The following is a 14,367-nucleotide window of genomic DNA, read 5'->3' as shown; positions in this document are numbered from 1 at the left end:
CAGTAAAATTACAGCACCTCAGACAATATGATCTAATATTGAGGTCCACTTGGTTTAAAATGGAATTAGAGTTAGCGTTTCATAATGCTGCAATAGTTTCCAAGTACTGTCTGATAGATCAATGCCTTTAAAGACTGGTTGTTCATACAAATCTCATACTAGCTATTCAACATCTGATTGGTCATGAGAAATGGTGGAAGAAATGAATGTTTCTGGAAACAGCAGCAGAAGCTTACAAGGGTTCTCTAAAGCTAAAAAAAAAATCACTTTCTGAGGCACTGCATTTTGTAAGCAGACATCAACCAGAAACAAGAGTCATGTGTGAAGACATATGGTCTTTTCATGTGATGGACTTATTCCTTTGCAGTTAGTAAAGAGAGAAAACTCTAGACAAGGTAAAGAAAATAAAATTTTTGGCTGTATTGTGATTGTTTAAATAAGTATAACTCAGAAAAGTTAAAGTTCAGAACTGACGAACTATTGCTATTTATTTTTTCCTGTCCTTTTAAAGAAGTCTTTCTTTCCATTTCCATGAGGTTGTGAGCCATGTGAGTTCATTTTGAGGTACACAACCAGGGCAGACTATTTTAACTCTTAGTTGAGACAGTATTTATTTGACTACAAGAGAAGGAATATAGGGCCTTGATTTTGCAAGACATTTCTGTAGACTTTTTTTTGTAGGCGGGAAATACAAATAAATGATGGACCTAATTTTCTGAAAGGCTTGGAAGCTACCTAAAAAATTCTTGCTTTCATTTCTGGTAAAATTCCTCCACATTCAAAATAATATTGGTTGAAAGAAGTATTTGAAATAACATGTTTTGTATTATTGTAGGGGGCAATATAAAACTTTCATTTGTGCTTTTTTGAAACGTTCTGTTTATAAGATACACTTCTGTGCAGACTTTTGATTCACCTGAATATGCTTTTTTTTTGGTAAAATGTCTCCCTCACCACAGTGGAGAACACCACATTCTTTCTCCTTTGATACTAAGAATGGCTGGTAACATCTCAGGAGCCCAAGCTGGAAATGCCTGAACAACAAAAGGACTACCAAGGACTTTGTTTGCCCTAAGATCAAGTTCATGACCTCATGAAAAAACAATCAGCTTTACTAGGTAGTGTTACCTTTCCTGTTGCATTGTATTTTTTACAGAAGGTAAGGGTGGCCTTACCTTTGAACATCAGTGCTCTTCCCTCCATACCTGATGCCTACGCAAATCCTCAGGGAGAAGATTAATGGGAGATATCAGGTTCTGAATTAAGTTTCAGTAATGACAACTACTGTAATGTCTTCTCTGTCTTGAGTGCAGATGGGAAAACCAGCAATCAACATACTCCTTTTTCCTCTTGCATTATCAGACACTGTCTCTGTGGGTAGACAAGGTAGTTTATCCCATCAGCCATGGTCCAGACATGTTTTCTCAAGAAGCGGGGGAAGAATTACTACTTCAGTTAAAAATCATTACAGGAGGCATTTAGAAAACAAGTGTCATGAACTTACAGAGTCCTTTCTTGGTGAGGATACAGAACTGATATAATGAAAGAATCAGCATATGTGAGCTAAGTGGCGTAGAGAAGTACCACACATTGGCCAAACACATCTGGAATCCAGACTGCATATAGTGAAATCAGGCCACAGTGCATATTATATCATTCCTTAAAATATATTTTATGTATGTATATTTTATATAGCTTTGGCTTGCAGCGCTTGAAGCCCACAACCAGTGCCAGGATTTAAAATAAGACAGAGAACCTATAGATTAAAGTAATTTTACTATTTTACCTGAAAATAGAATAATTCTTTTAGATTAAAATTGCTTTGCTTACAAGAGGCCTCAGTTTTGGATAATACACACAGTTTGCTCACATGCACATGGCAACCTCCAGAGACATGCCACATAAAATGAAATATTATATCAGTTGTATGGAAAATTAATCCTAAAGTGCAAATTTGATAGTAAAAAAATCAGTATCTGGACCCTTCCGAGAAACACTTCACCAATTTGTTTACAAAATGATATCATTTTTCTTAAAATAAGAATATTATTCCAAACCCATCCTAGACCTATTCACCAATAGTGGATTGATGTGGCATATATACATGAAGAAATATAATTATCTGAAAACAAAACTGTACCATCTTCAGTATGGCAATAAACACTTAAGTATACATAAAATCTTACTCAGCTCAGCTAGCTTCCTCCTGTGAATGAAGTACTTGCCTTCACCTTACCTGTGAATGAAGCTCCTGTGAATAAGATTTCAGCTTCTAGTACTCAAGTGGCACAACCTGGTGAGACACTGGGCAGTGCATTGCACCTAGAGAGATTGCTCTACCTCTCCAGTTACGCACGTGCAGAGGGCTCTGCAGTCAAAATGCCTTTGTCTGGATCATAAAGCCCTGTGATATATCATGACCAGCTATTTTTATGCTTTCAACTCCAAGTCCCCACTGCTGCCAAGTACGTATAGCACACAGGGACTTAGGGCTAGGAGTATTATCCAACATCTGTGTTTCTTCCTGAACATCAGTGACTATGTAGATATCAGGCGTACCTTACGGTAGCTTCTGAAGGCACAACAGCCCCTTCCCTTTGCTTTGAAAGGAGGATAATTGCAAGAGGATGAAGGAAATCAACAAAGCAACCCCCAGACTTGGGACGCTGCACGAAGGCTGGTCAGGTTGTCCGTTGCTGCCACCTACCGTACAACCAACCTGCTTTTAATGAGAAATATTCCTGAAGTTTTCAAACTGTTTAACTCGGGGCAGGTCTGCTGCTTTAAGTGCACTGATATAACTAAAGCAGTGCATCTTCCTCTCTATCTTGAAGACCTGGCCTTCATTAGGGACAGGATCCATCTCCCCTAGTTTTAGCCTTCTCAAAGCTGGGCGTCTAATCAAACGTAACTGGCCAGAGCCCTGGGATACTGAGAGAAGAGCTCCAGCGAACACTTTGCTCCAACCTAAAATAGGCGTCCAAGGCAGGACTGATTCTCCCCTCTGGAGATGCCCATCTCTTTCTCATTAGACCCTAAATGACCAGACAGATTAGATGCCTACATTGGCAAACCATAGTTTTCTTAACCTAGTTATTCTGGCTCTTCCTACCCAGGTGAAAGGAGATACTTTGGCCAAAGAACAGCTTGGCAGGTGTAGCCTTTGCCTCTGGGAGTGTTTCCAGCACAGTTAAAGAAGTCACAGTTCATATCTCATCATGTTTCAGACCAACATTATTAAGCCAGCAACAGCAGTTTTGATAGGAAACAGCCTTCATCAAGAGCAAGGGCAGAGAAGCTTGGCCTGCAGTATTTAGGCTGAAGTCTGAGTTCACAATTTTATTCTTCTCACTATCAAGCGGAGAGGCTAGAGGACACAAGCATCTAACTTATGCATAATTGTTATACCATTATAAGTTTCACCAAAGTGAAATGTATCAAACAGATAAAGAAAGGGGGGGGGGGGGGGGCGGTGTGGTGTATGCATGTGGAAGGAACACGGTTAAGGAAATGCTGTCTGTATGGAAAAAAGCACCAATATTAATCAGATCCAAGTGTATGGTGAATGTTGTGTTCTTAGCATACTGCCTGTATTTCTCCATTACAGCTGTATACATTATCTGCTGGCATTTGAATAGCCAACGCTAGCTGACTGGTACAACTTCATCTACTTATATCTAAAGGAACCAGATGGCCCCTACAAAGTAACTCTAAAGATAAAGATGACATTAAGAAGATAAAAATGCTTTGGTGGCTGGTGCAGCACTGGGTTGCACTAAGAGTTGTATTACTGCATCTCATCAGAATATACTCATGTCAGTATATTTTCGGTAATCTCAGAAAAAATCCAGGTCACAGCTTTGAATGCTAATTGCATATAAAGCCTGTAACCATGCTTCTGGTTCTCCTGAAATCTGGCAGGTGGTCAAACCCTTAACCATTGGACAAATATTTAGAGAATATGGTTTTGGTATTTAGTTCAGGAAAACTTTTGGAGTGATATAGACCCAGCGAAGCAGTCAACACCTTTGAGTCAAAACTACCATAGCTTTACTCAACTTTCCTATTATCACCCTCTAATTTTGTAAAAGCTCCTACAAAAACACAGTCATACTTATCTAGCTGCAGTAAATCCAAAACATGTAAGCATAAAAAAAGAACTGTATAATACCTAGGCAAAGCAAGACATTAACAAAGAAGGAAAGAAGAGACGGAAGTGGAGGGAAAGAATGAAAGAATTAGTATTCCAGACCATACAACAATATTATTATGTTTTCATTACCTCACAAAATTAGTTTGGACACAGCAAGCTGCCACTTTGCATTCATAAAGATGAAAAATAATTGTATTTTAAAGCTTGTTTTGGCTTCTGGCTGCCACTTGGTTTTTTGGCCAATGAAGAAAATGAGAAATGTGGTGATTATGTAAATATTCTAGACCACAATAGCTAACAGATACTCATTTCATCCTTGATTTTGTGCAAAAGGCTACTATGTGGGGAAACCTTTTTCCAGTTTTTAAACTATAGAGCTGCTTGCCACAGTAAGTTGAAAATGTACAAATTTTCAGTTCAAAAAGAAATGGGACAAAACCATGAAAAAATATCTGTCAAAGACTTGCTAGATACAAAGTCAACTCTTCTGTCTCATGTGGTCCTCCACTCATAAATTACAAGACACAGAGAGAATACATCTGCCCTTTTCTTATTTTCTCCCCTAGGCACATGCTACTGGCACTATTAGAGAGAAAATGGACCACTGGTCTAGGCCAGCCTTTCAACTGAACAACTACACCCATATTTTTAGAGCAGTTGGAGGAACCTCTGAGGCATTGTATGCGTTTCCCAACTGAGGGACTAATGGATTCACTGCTAATGTTGAAATCAAGTGTATGACCTCTGTCTTCAGGAGAACAACAAAGTGTGCTGCTCAGCTAACATCTAAAGCCAGAAAACCTGAGAGCTGTGTGGCTTCATAAAGTCACCCAGTTAATCTTCATTGTGTTAATGTGGGGAAACTATTAGCCTGGACTTCCAGTGATAGTATGGAGAGGGAATTTAGCCACTTACATAATTTCAGTAGCATCTTGAATCACAGGGTGTCTTTTATAAAACAAAATGTTTTATTTAAAACACATAGGATGGGAAAGCTTTATCTCTGGTCCCTGTTGGACATTTAATAAAAAGAAATAGTGATGCATACACAATGACAATGTATATTGTGACAATGATAGAAAGAGATGGACACAAGTAAAATTGTTCCCACTTTCAGCAGGCTGAGGAGAATTTAAATTAACATGTATTCATTATATTGTGAATGTAGTCAGCTTTGATACATTGTAAACCAGCCCTACTTGACTGAAGAGTCTGTGAAGTATGAGGTATTCAGGGTTATACAAAAAATGTAAATTATTTGCATCTTTATCTCTCTCAGTTTATTTCTTCATGAAAACCAATAAAGAATAAAATAACAGAATACTTGTCCCATATGTAGCATATATTTTGGATTCCGTTAGATAGAAGAGAATGTATGTTAAAGGAAAAGGCTCTTCTGTGCCTTGTGAGCAGTTGTTAGTCCTGGTAATTTGAAATTAAGAGGCTTCAAGATAACCTGTTTGGGGAATTTATGTTGTTCACCTCCTGCCATATTCCTAGCATACGGACTTGTCCTAAACATGGTGAGGACTGGCTTTTCTAGCAGTAGAAACCGGGGCACTGCTGGGCTTTGCAGGAGCACAGAGGTGCCAGGGCCACCCCACTGGAGAGTGACAGGTCACTTCCCTCCCAGCTCTAGAGCCACAGGTTAGTTGTAACGGCACAGGAAGGTTTAGGGTAGAGGCAGCACACTTCAGACAATTAAGTTAATGAAAACATGGTGATTATCAGGTCATGGTGACTATTGATTTAGTAACCCAGTATATCCTGTGATCTCTGTAAATGCTACTTTTCTAGGGCACCTCAGCCCTCAACTTGAAGCATTGCTGATGGGGTGGTACTTTGAAGCAACTGGGAGCTCTTCTCATGAAAAATAGCCCTTTTTCTTTGTTTTTATGTACATTTTTTTTCACGTGAATTGATTTTAAACACTAGGTGTCAGTCAGTCACCTCTAAAGCAAACTCTCAAGCCATAGCACATTTGTCTTTGGCAGCAGAAACTTTTAATGGGAGCATGTACATTAATGAACACATTAAATAATAACTGCAGTAATGCCAAAGCCAGCTGCAGCAATTATTCCACGGGGTTGTTTAGCAGCCACAGAGATCCCAGAGCCAGGGCATGTGGAGAAAACCCTTTTGTAGAAAGACCCTTGCACACACTGTGGTGAGTATTCACGCTCTCTGTAAAACCCTTGTTAATCTGTTGTCTAATGCTACAGGTAACTGGTAAATTCCTCTGGTAAACCACTGATGCTACTCCATCCTCTGGAGCATTTGTAAAAACTTCTGTTTCAAAAGAAAGAACACCCTTCAGCTAGGTTGAAAAACAGGAGTTAAAGCAACACTCTTCTCTTCTGCATTTCCTCCTAGGTAAGTTAGGACACTGGCAAGGCATCATGCATTTCAAGAAGTTATGGGCCCCTCTTGTTTATCTGACCTTCAGAGGTTGCTCCCCACAGGGCATCATTGCCATACAGAAACTTATACCTGCAGCCAAGATGTTGTGGCAAGTGAGGGCTGTTTAAGCAAAATGCTTGCATTGACAGCAGAGTTTGAGTATTGCTCCTTTTGCCAGTTCTCCAGCAAAGAGGCCAGTTGCCTGGTGGTGAACTGCAGCAAGAGTCGCCAGACTTTACAAGTCAGGCCCCTCAGGCAGCTCTGCACTGAGGGTCTTCAGTTTTGTGGATCTGACTTTTAGTGATCTGGTGCCACAAGAGATACAGACACCTGAGCTGTCTCCATAGAATAATGATATACAAGACGAGCTGTTTGCTTAAGCACTGCTGTGTGACTACAGATATAATGCCTCAGGACCCAAACTAATATGTCCCCACTCTGCTCCCAGCATGGATATGTAGGGTGGCATCCTGCTGCCTCTCTGTTGTGTGACTTGGGCACCCAGCTTTCCTTTTGGCTTGCATCATGGACCTGTCTCAAATGCTCACAGCCCCACTAGGTGTCAGGGCACATGCATCCTCTGGGTCGTCTAACAAGTCTCTGAAATTTGGCTTTGTAGTTACAGAGTTTTTTATTATTCTCTTCAGCTACATTTTGATTCAGAAACCTCAATAATCCTCCAAAAATCCATTACCTGTTCTTGAAACACGTCAGACTGTCATTCTTTCCTGGGACCATACATGTGTATCATTTCAAACACTCAACTACTTTTCAGGCAATGCCACTGTGTAGGTCAAATGGAAACTTACTCTAGAGTGTATGAAGAAATGTATTCTACAATTCTGATCTCTACTCTTTTACACATACATTTAAAATTACTGCATCTCTGCTGTGAGACTCTGAGAAATGTCTTTTATGACATGCTGACCCCACAATATACACTTTTTTGTCAGCCAGCCTATGAGATCCCAGGATGGGACCTCACAGGGCTTATGCTGCTCTCGACTATCTGATCCTGGGGTGCCAAAGGTTGGGTTAGTGCAGCAATGTCCATGTGTCAGTCCACAGGATGAAGGATCACCTAGGACATTGTCAGAAAGGCAGGTAACAGCTTTCAGGCTAAAAGAACAGAGCTGGATTTTTCACTGCTCTGTACTTTGTGAGGCAGAATACAGCCATGTGCAGGGCTACCCCGTGAGAGCAGTCGTATTTCCACCCACTCTTCACTCATCCTGCCTGAGCATAGGTCACTGCAGAAGGCGAGGGGACTGGAGAACCAGTCCCTTTGATGTCTAGACGATCACTGCATTTGAGTCTTTTTTATATTATTTAGTTTGTTTGATCTCACATCAGGGCTTTAGTACTTTTTTTCCTGATGATGGGAAGAAACAGCAGTGAATTAGTTCCTCATCTATGTACCTGTCTTCCTGCTGTGATCATTTGGCCATCCTTTCTTGCTCCCTTTCCTTCAGGGTAGTTTTACACCTGCACATCATCATGATGGCCATGACAGCCCCTCAAATCAATAAAAACTAGACATATTTATACGGCAAGCCTTCTACCAAGACAAAGGCTGCCTTGTGAGGAGCAGTGTGCAAACACCTATACCCAGATTCATCCCACTTAAGTGAGGTGCCTCTTTTAGAAAACCAGAACCCCTCCATAGCCCATGGAGAAAGACTGACACCTTGAAAGGATGGTTCGTTCCACCTGAGGATGTCTGTTTCCTTCTACTTCTCTCCCTGGACTTTCAAGATCTTCCTCTTACTCTCTCTCTTTCTGCAAGACCTCTAGTTCAACACATAAAGTTAGTTGAAAAGAAATAAGGGAAAGATATTAGCTATATCAAAGATGTAGCAACATAAATAGAAAACATAGTTAAAAGGTAGAAAAAGAAAGATGGGGGAAAGCACTGTAGTGGTGAATAAGACAATGGCTCTCAGGTGCCCTGTGTCCTCAGACTTGTCATCAGAAGGTGCCCTGTCTTGGCCATATATACCTGCTAATTTGAAAGTTCTGTCATTTTCATAATTCTTCTTTTGAGCAGATGCAAGACTGATAACCATCACCGAAAACGTCCTCTTGATTGCTTGAAATAACCATTTATGACTTCGTCTAAAGTCAGTTCAGAAAAGTAGGATGAATTTTGGACTCACTATCTGCTTGAAGCCTAAGATTGACCTGGTGTCATGAGTACTGTCTTTGCCTCACTCAGACCCGGAGCTCAGAACATGAAGCATGTGATACTAAGCTGATTTGATCTGTGAGATAGAGCCATAAGCAAAAAATTATATCCTTCCAAATTATCATGTGGGTCTTTTGTTCCAAACTGGCTATATGAAGCTGAATTTGGTGTTTTACTGCTGAAGTAAAACAAATGAACACTGTAACAAAAGAACTCTACATCCTTCGCCTATGGGGATCCTTTCATGGCTATGAAGGCTGAATGAATTGGCCTGACACAGACTCTGCCCTCTCCCTTGATGACTACTTCTTTAATGTTTGTGAACACTGAATATTTATCAGTCTTTTACCTTCAGTCAAACTCTGGCTGAAGTTGGTGAGCAGGATTAAAAGGAAAAAAGAAGAGGTGATGGAGAGACATAGGTCCACATACACACACAGCATGATCAGTCCAACCTCATTTATCCACTAAATGAGGCTCAAAGTTCTTGCAGACACATTACTGCTCTGAAAGGTGAATTTATCAAAATACTAATATACCATGTGTAAGATCTGACCATTAATGAGGTTAGATAAATTTATTGAACTCAATTAAATTAGTCTCACACATACTTAGAAAACTTCAGCAAATGAGCTGATTGGTATAGTTCGTACCTAATAATAACTTTGAAGACTAAATTCTATTTTTGTAATCAATAAGGAGTAAAAGAGTTCACAGACTCAAAATGCTGAAGTTTTTTTTGCCTCTGTAAAAAAAAGATCTTTTCTTAAGGGAATATGAGTGAAAGAGCTTTCTGAAAAAAAGCAATTGTTTTGCAATGCAGGTAAAAGCATGACATTATTTGTCAAAGAAACCAAGTGAGATAAACACTGAGTTGTTTGGAAATAATATGGGTTTATTAAATATTTGATTTTAAAAGTATACGAGTCATTATTGTGGTTGCACACATCCTAAAGATGTGTTCAGCTCTCTCTGTCATTAAAATATAATTTTTGCACTTGTGGTGTATGCAAATCAAACTACTACATAAATTTTATGAGGGCACACCAATCTTGCTCCCAAATAAATTACTAGCAAAATTCTCACTGAGTATATGGAATTTCTTTATTCCATTGAAACGCTGGGAAGTGCATACAATTCTTGCACAAAGCCTGGTTGTTCAGCACAGCAAGGTAGAGATGGATTTCAGAGTCCAGTGTCATCCACAGAAGGAGGGAGAGGTAGACGCCACCTGAGTATCACATCAGGATGAAGACATATTTTCCTTGGCTTAAAAAGCCAGTATAATTGTGTAAGCAGGAAGTATTTCATAACAAATTTGAAGATCCTGAAACAAATGTTATTTCAATATTATAAAAATCACATAGGAGACAAGATTAAAAGATATTAGTTTTGGTTGGCTGGCTGTGGTTTGTTGTCTGGGGTTTTGTTTTGTTTCTGTTTTGTTTCATTCTTTTGCCAAAGCTAGATGATACCTGATATAAAGCAGCAATTTGATCTGCTGGATCATAACACAAACATCCTGTCAAGGCAAACTGCTGGTCTATCTAGTTTTTTCCTATGTAGTGTGTGGGTGTGCTTTTTATCTATTTATTTATTGGTTTCAAGAATGTTTGGAATTAATAAGAAGGTAATGAAGAGCAAACCAGAAAATATTATAATGACATTGTAAAAATTCAGGGTGTATCAGTGGCTCAAAAACCGCATGCAGGTCTGGTTGTCCAACGTAAAAAGAATACAATAAATCTAGAAAGTGAAAGACAACGGCAGTGAAAGGTGTGAAATAGCTTGCACCTGAAAAGGAACTAGGTGGACTAGGATCCTTCAGACTGGAACAGAGGTAGTTAAGGGGAAGGATGGTTATACTGGCTATAAACTAAACAACTGGCTATAAACTAAACAAATCAGATACACCTCTTCCAACAACATGCATTGTCAAGCTGTAAAAATCTTTGCCAAGGATTGGTGTGGATGCTGATGGTCAACATGGGTTCAAAAGGTGATTAAAAAAATCTCATACAGTAACTCTTGATTCATCAAGAACTATTAAGCCCACTTCTGTGACTCAGGAAGCTCCTGAACTACAGACAGCCAGACAGGGGAAGGCTGCATGCTACACTTGTCCCCTCCTTACATCCTTCCCTTGGCCTTTTGTGGTATGCCAGATGGAGAAGCGGTTGGGTTGGCAGTGCCAGGTGCCCTCTCCAGCTGCCCTGGGACCTCGTGCTTGGCATGGAGTCCTCCAGACTGGATGCAGAGGGGCTAAGGGGCTGCCCTGTCTGCCTGGGGAGGATTGGGCTTTTGGGAGACCAAGCAATGCCCTCCCTGGGAAGGAATACAGAGAAGGTTTAAAGCTGAGTTCCTGCCTCTTTTTTCTTGTGCACCTCTTGGCAGGGGGAAGAAAATACAGTCTTTGAAGTGTAGATAAGCTCATCATCTTTGACAGGGGTGTGAGCAAGTTCTGGAATGTGTTCACTAAAAGGCTATAGAAAGTTCCTAAAAATGGTGAACAAAGTTAGAATATAACCTGGCACAGTAACAATGTCCTACAGAACAGCCACCCATGATTCTGGGCAGGGGCACATGACCTTCTGGGGGCCCTTTTTAATGGCCGCACTGGCAGGGCTATTACCACTGGGTTGTGGGTGCAGGCACAACACTGGCTATGGCAGCTCACATCTCTGCATGAGGACACATGCCATGCAGGAGTGTGTAATCTACAACTGGTGGGCACGTTTCATGTTTTGACTCCCTCCTCTATCTTCTTCCTCCCTTCTTGGACAGAAAAATGCCTGTCCAAAGATGCCTCCTGAGCAGGGATGTGGAGCAGAGAGAATCTATTTTGTTCAAAACAAAACTTTAAACTTGCTCAGTGTGTTCTGCTATCTCTACTTTGCTGCTTGATAAAGGAGATAATGAAATTGGAGATAAGAGAAAAAAAGAAAAAAAAAGCCTATCTTGATCCGTTTGTTTTTTTCCCTGTAAGTACTGTGTGTTACATGTCACTACATTTCTCTTGCTTAATGTGACATTGACTTCAGCAGAAATTATTAGTTGCTTTTGTCATTTGTCCAGTTTGTCATCCCTACTAATCTGAATTTGTTCATCCCTAATTTAAGTTTGTATTTAACAGAGAACTGGGACAGAGTGTGAGCCTGACTGACAATTTGCTTCCCATGGTGAGAGGGATGGCAGAGATGGGCTGCAGCCTGGGCTGGCTCCCCTGGTGCAGCTGCCAGCCCACAGTTCTCCTTACAGCATAAGGTGGGCTTCCTCCTTCAGTGAAAGTGAGGAAAATCTTGTCTTTCATGGTTGATAACTGATAGATGGGGCTAAAAACTGAAAAATTGCACTTTGCAGGCTTGCACTGAAGGCAGCAATTTACACCAGGGGAAACCAAGATAAAACTGAGGCATTCTGTAGTAGTGTTGTTTCACACTTATGCAGAAGAGCAGCGAATCAATGCAGGCATTACAAAGCACTGAGCCCTCAGGCTGACCCTTCCTGAGCTGTGAGTGAAGGTGTCCCAGTTTAGTCCTCTTGCCACATAAGCGAACAAAGCAAGCTTCTGCTCTGAAAGCTACTCAGTTAAAATAAATGGGTTTATATTGAAGAGGGGCAGTGCAAAGGAGGAGAAGTGGACATGGGCAGCTTGTATTTATTGCTTCTAAATCACTTAAAGATAGAATTTTTTCCCTTTAGAAGTGTTTTTCATCAGCAATGCAAATTGGTAGAGATGTGACATACCAACCTCTTGTGAGTGTATGATCTCAGGAAACCCTTTTTACTTAGGCTCTCCAAGACTAGTTTTTATGACTACTCCATATCACTGAAGAACCTTCTATTGTAAGGATGTAGCTGAGACTGGGCAAGGGGTTCGCTCAAACACTATTTCATGGGAGTTATCCATGGATTGCTGAAATTCTCTGTAGCTGAATGGATTTCAGAAAAGAAAAGCATGGAATATAACTATCTAGCTATGAAACGCCAATGTAGCATAAGAACTACTTCGCTTACATTCATATGCACGGGGACTCTGTGATACCCAAACACCAAGTCAAAGGAGAAAATTTTCAGGAAAAGCAGACACAACTTTTCAGCATGATTTTCCATAACAGTACCACAATTTAAACTGAAATAAAGAGAAAAGGTCATCTTGAAAAGGCAGAGTCCTCCTTTCCAGCCCCAAACCAATATGATCTTTCTATGGGCTCTCCCAGCTTCTGCTTGCCCTTTCCAGGTTGCCTTCTAAAAACCACTAAGAAAAAAAAGACCCTAAATACATGTTCTTCCCCTTTATATATAATTTGATAAAAACTGCCACCCTCCATTCCCCATATGGCTGCTGGTCATGGCCATCACAAAGTTAATACTGTTACCAGAAATGAGCTTAACTTAACCCAAAACATGTGTTTGCTTGTACAACAGCATTTTAGAAAACTTTGCTTATATTTCACCATCCTTGACTTTTCTATGGTTTGTTTGTTTGAAAATAACATTTGAAATTCAATTACATTTACTGCAATTCTGAGAAGGGCCCCTGCTTCCTTTTTAAAACAACTCACGGAGAAAACAAAATGGGGACTTTCAAGAAAAAAAAACAAGCTGCTGCTGGTGCAAGAGACTGTCTCTAGAGGCTGGCTTTCCCTTTCTTCCTTTAAGCAGATATACCTATTTAAGAATATTATCTTGTTCATACCTCACTTCCAATTAGTCTTGTACTGAAGGGTCCTCTCAGCAGCCAGTAATAACTGCAGCTGGATCATATGGTAAAAAAGCAAGAAGATATCCTGGCTAAAGAGTCCTGTCCCCCCAGCCCAAAAATAACTGATATTTGTGAAAAAGTAGACAAAGATCCAAACTCTCCCTGTACACAGTGACCTAAGATATCACACTGCTTTGACCATACAGTCCTCTTTTATTTTTGTATGATTGCTCTTCTAGATACAGGGAATCTTCAGTGTAATTAGTCATTAAAAGGCACAAGAACATTTTGTTATTAATAGCTCAAATAGCAAAATATGAACGACATGACCCACATTCCCTGATGCAAAATCCTCTTCCCTGAGGGCAGAGGATTACCAGATCTCCAGAGTCTAGAACTGCATGTCCACCCCCTTTACTGAAGGAAGATCATCTACAGAGTATATAAATGAGTCTCTTTTAACTCTCCCCTCCACACATGAGCAGCTCTCCCCTCAAGACCTGCTTTAAAGCTTCAGTACTACTTGCAGTAAAAATAACAGTAACAGAACAACTACCTTCTGAAATTTGAGATTCTGATACAGTTTTCCAGAAATACAGGTAAATTGGGGCCTGAGGGAGCAGAAACATCTTTAGCTACTTGTATGATGGGCAGCCATTCAGTCAGTGCAAGGGAGTATCATTAAATGTCCATTTATCTCCCTGCTTTCTTTGCCACTACAAAGTCTTCCACAGTTGCAAAGAGTCCAAGCTCTCCCCAGGCCATTATATCCCATTCTGGTGTACTGGACTAAGCTAATGGCAGGCAGGATAAAAAGCTCTTACAAAGCATTCAGCACTGTCTGTTGAGTATTGAGACAGCATCATTCTTAGGGACACCCTAAAATTTCAGATGGATGAACATGACGTGAGAGTTCTTAGTAAA

Source organism: Platalea leucorodia (genome assembly GCF_965183815.1).
Source record: "Platalea leucorodia genome assembly, chromosome: 2".
Classification (NCBI taxonomy): Eukaryota; Metazoa; Chordata; class Aves; order Pelecaniformes; family Threskiornithidae; genus Platalea; species Platalea leucorodia.
Note: the sequence above shows the minus strand (reverse complement) of the source record.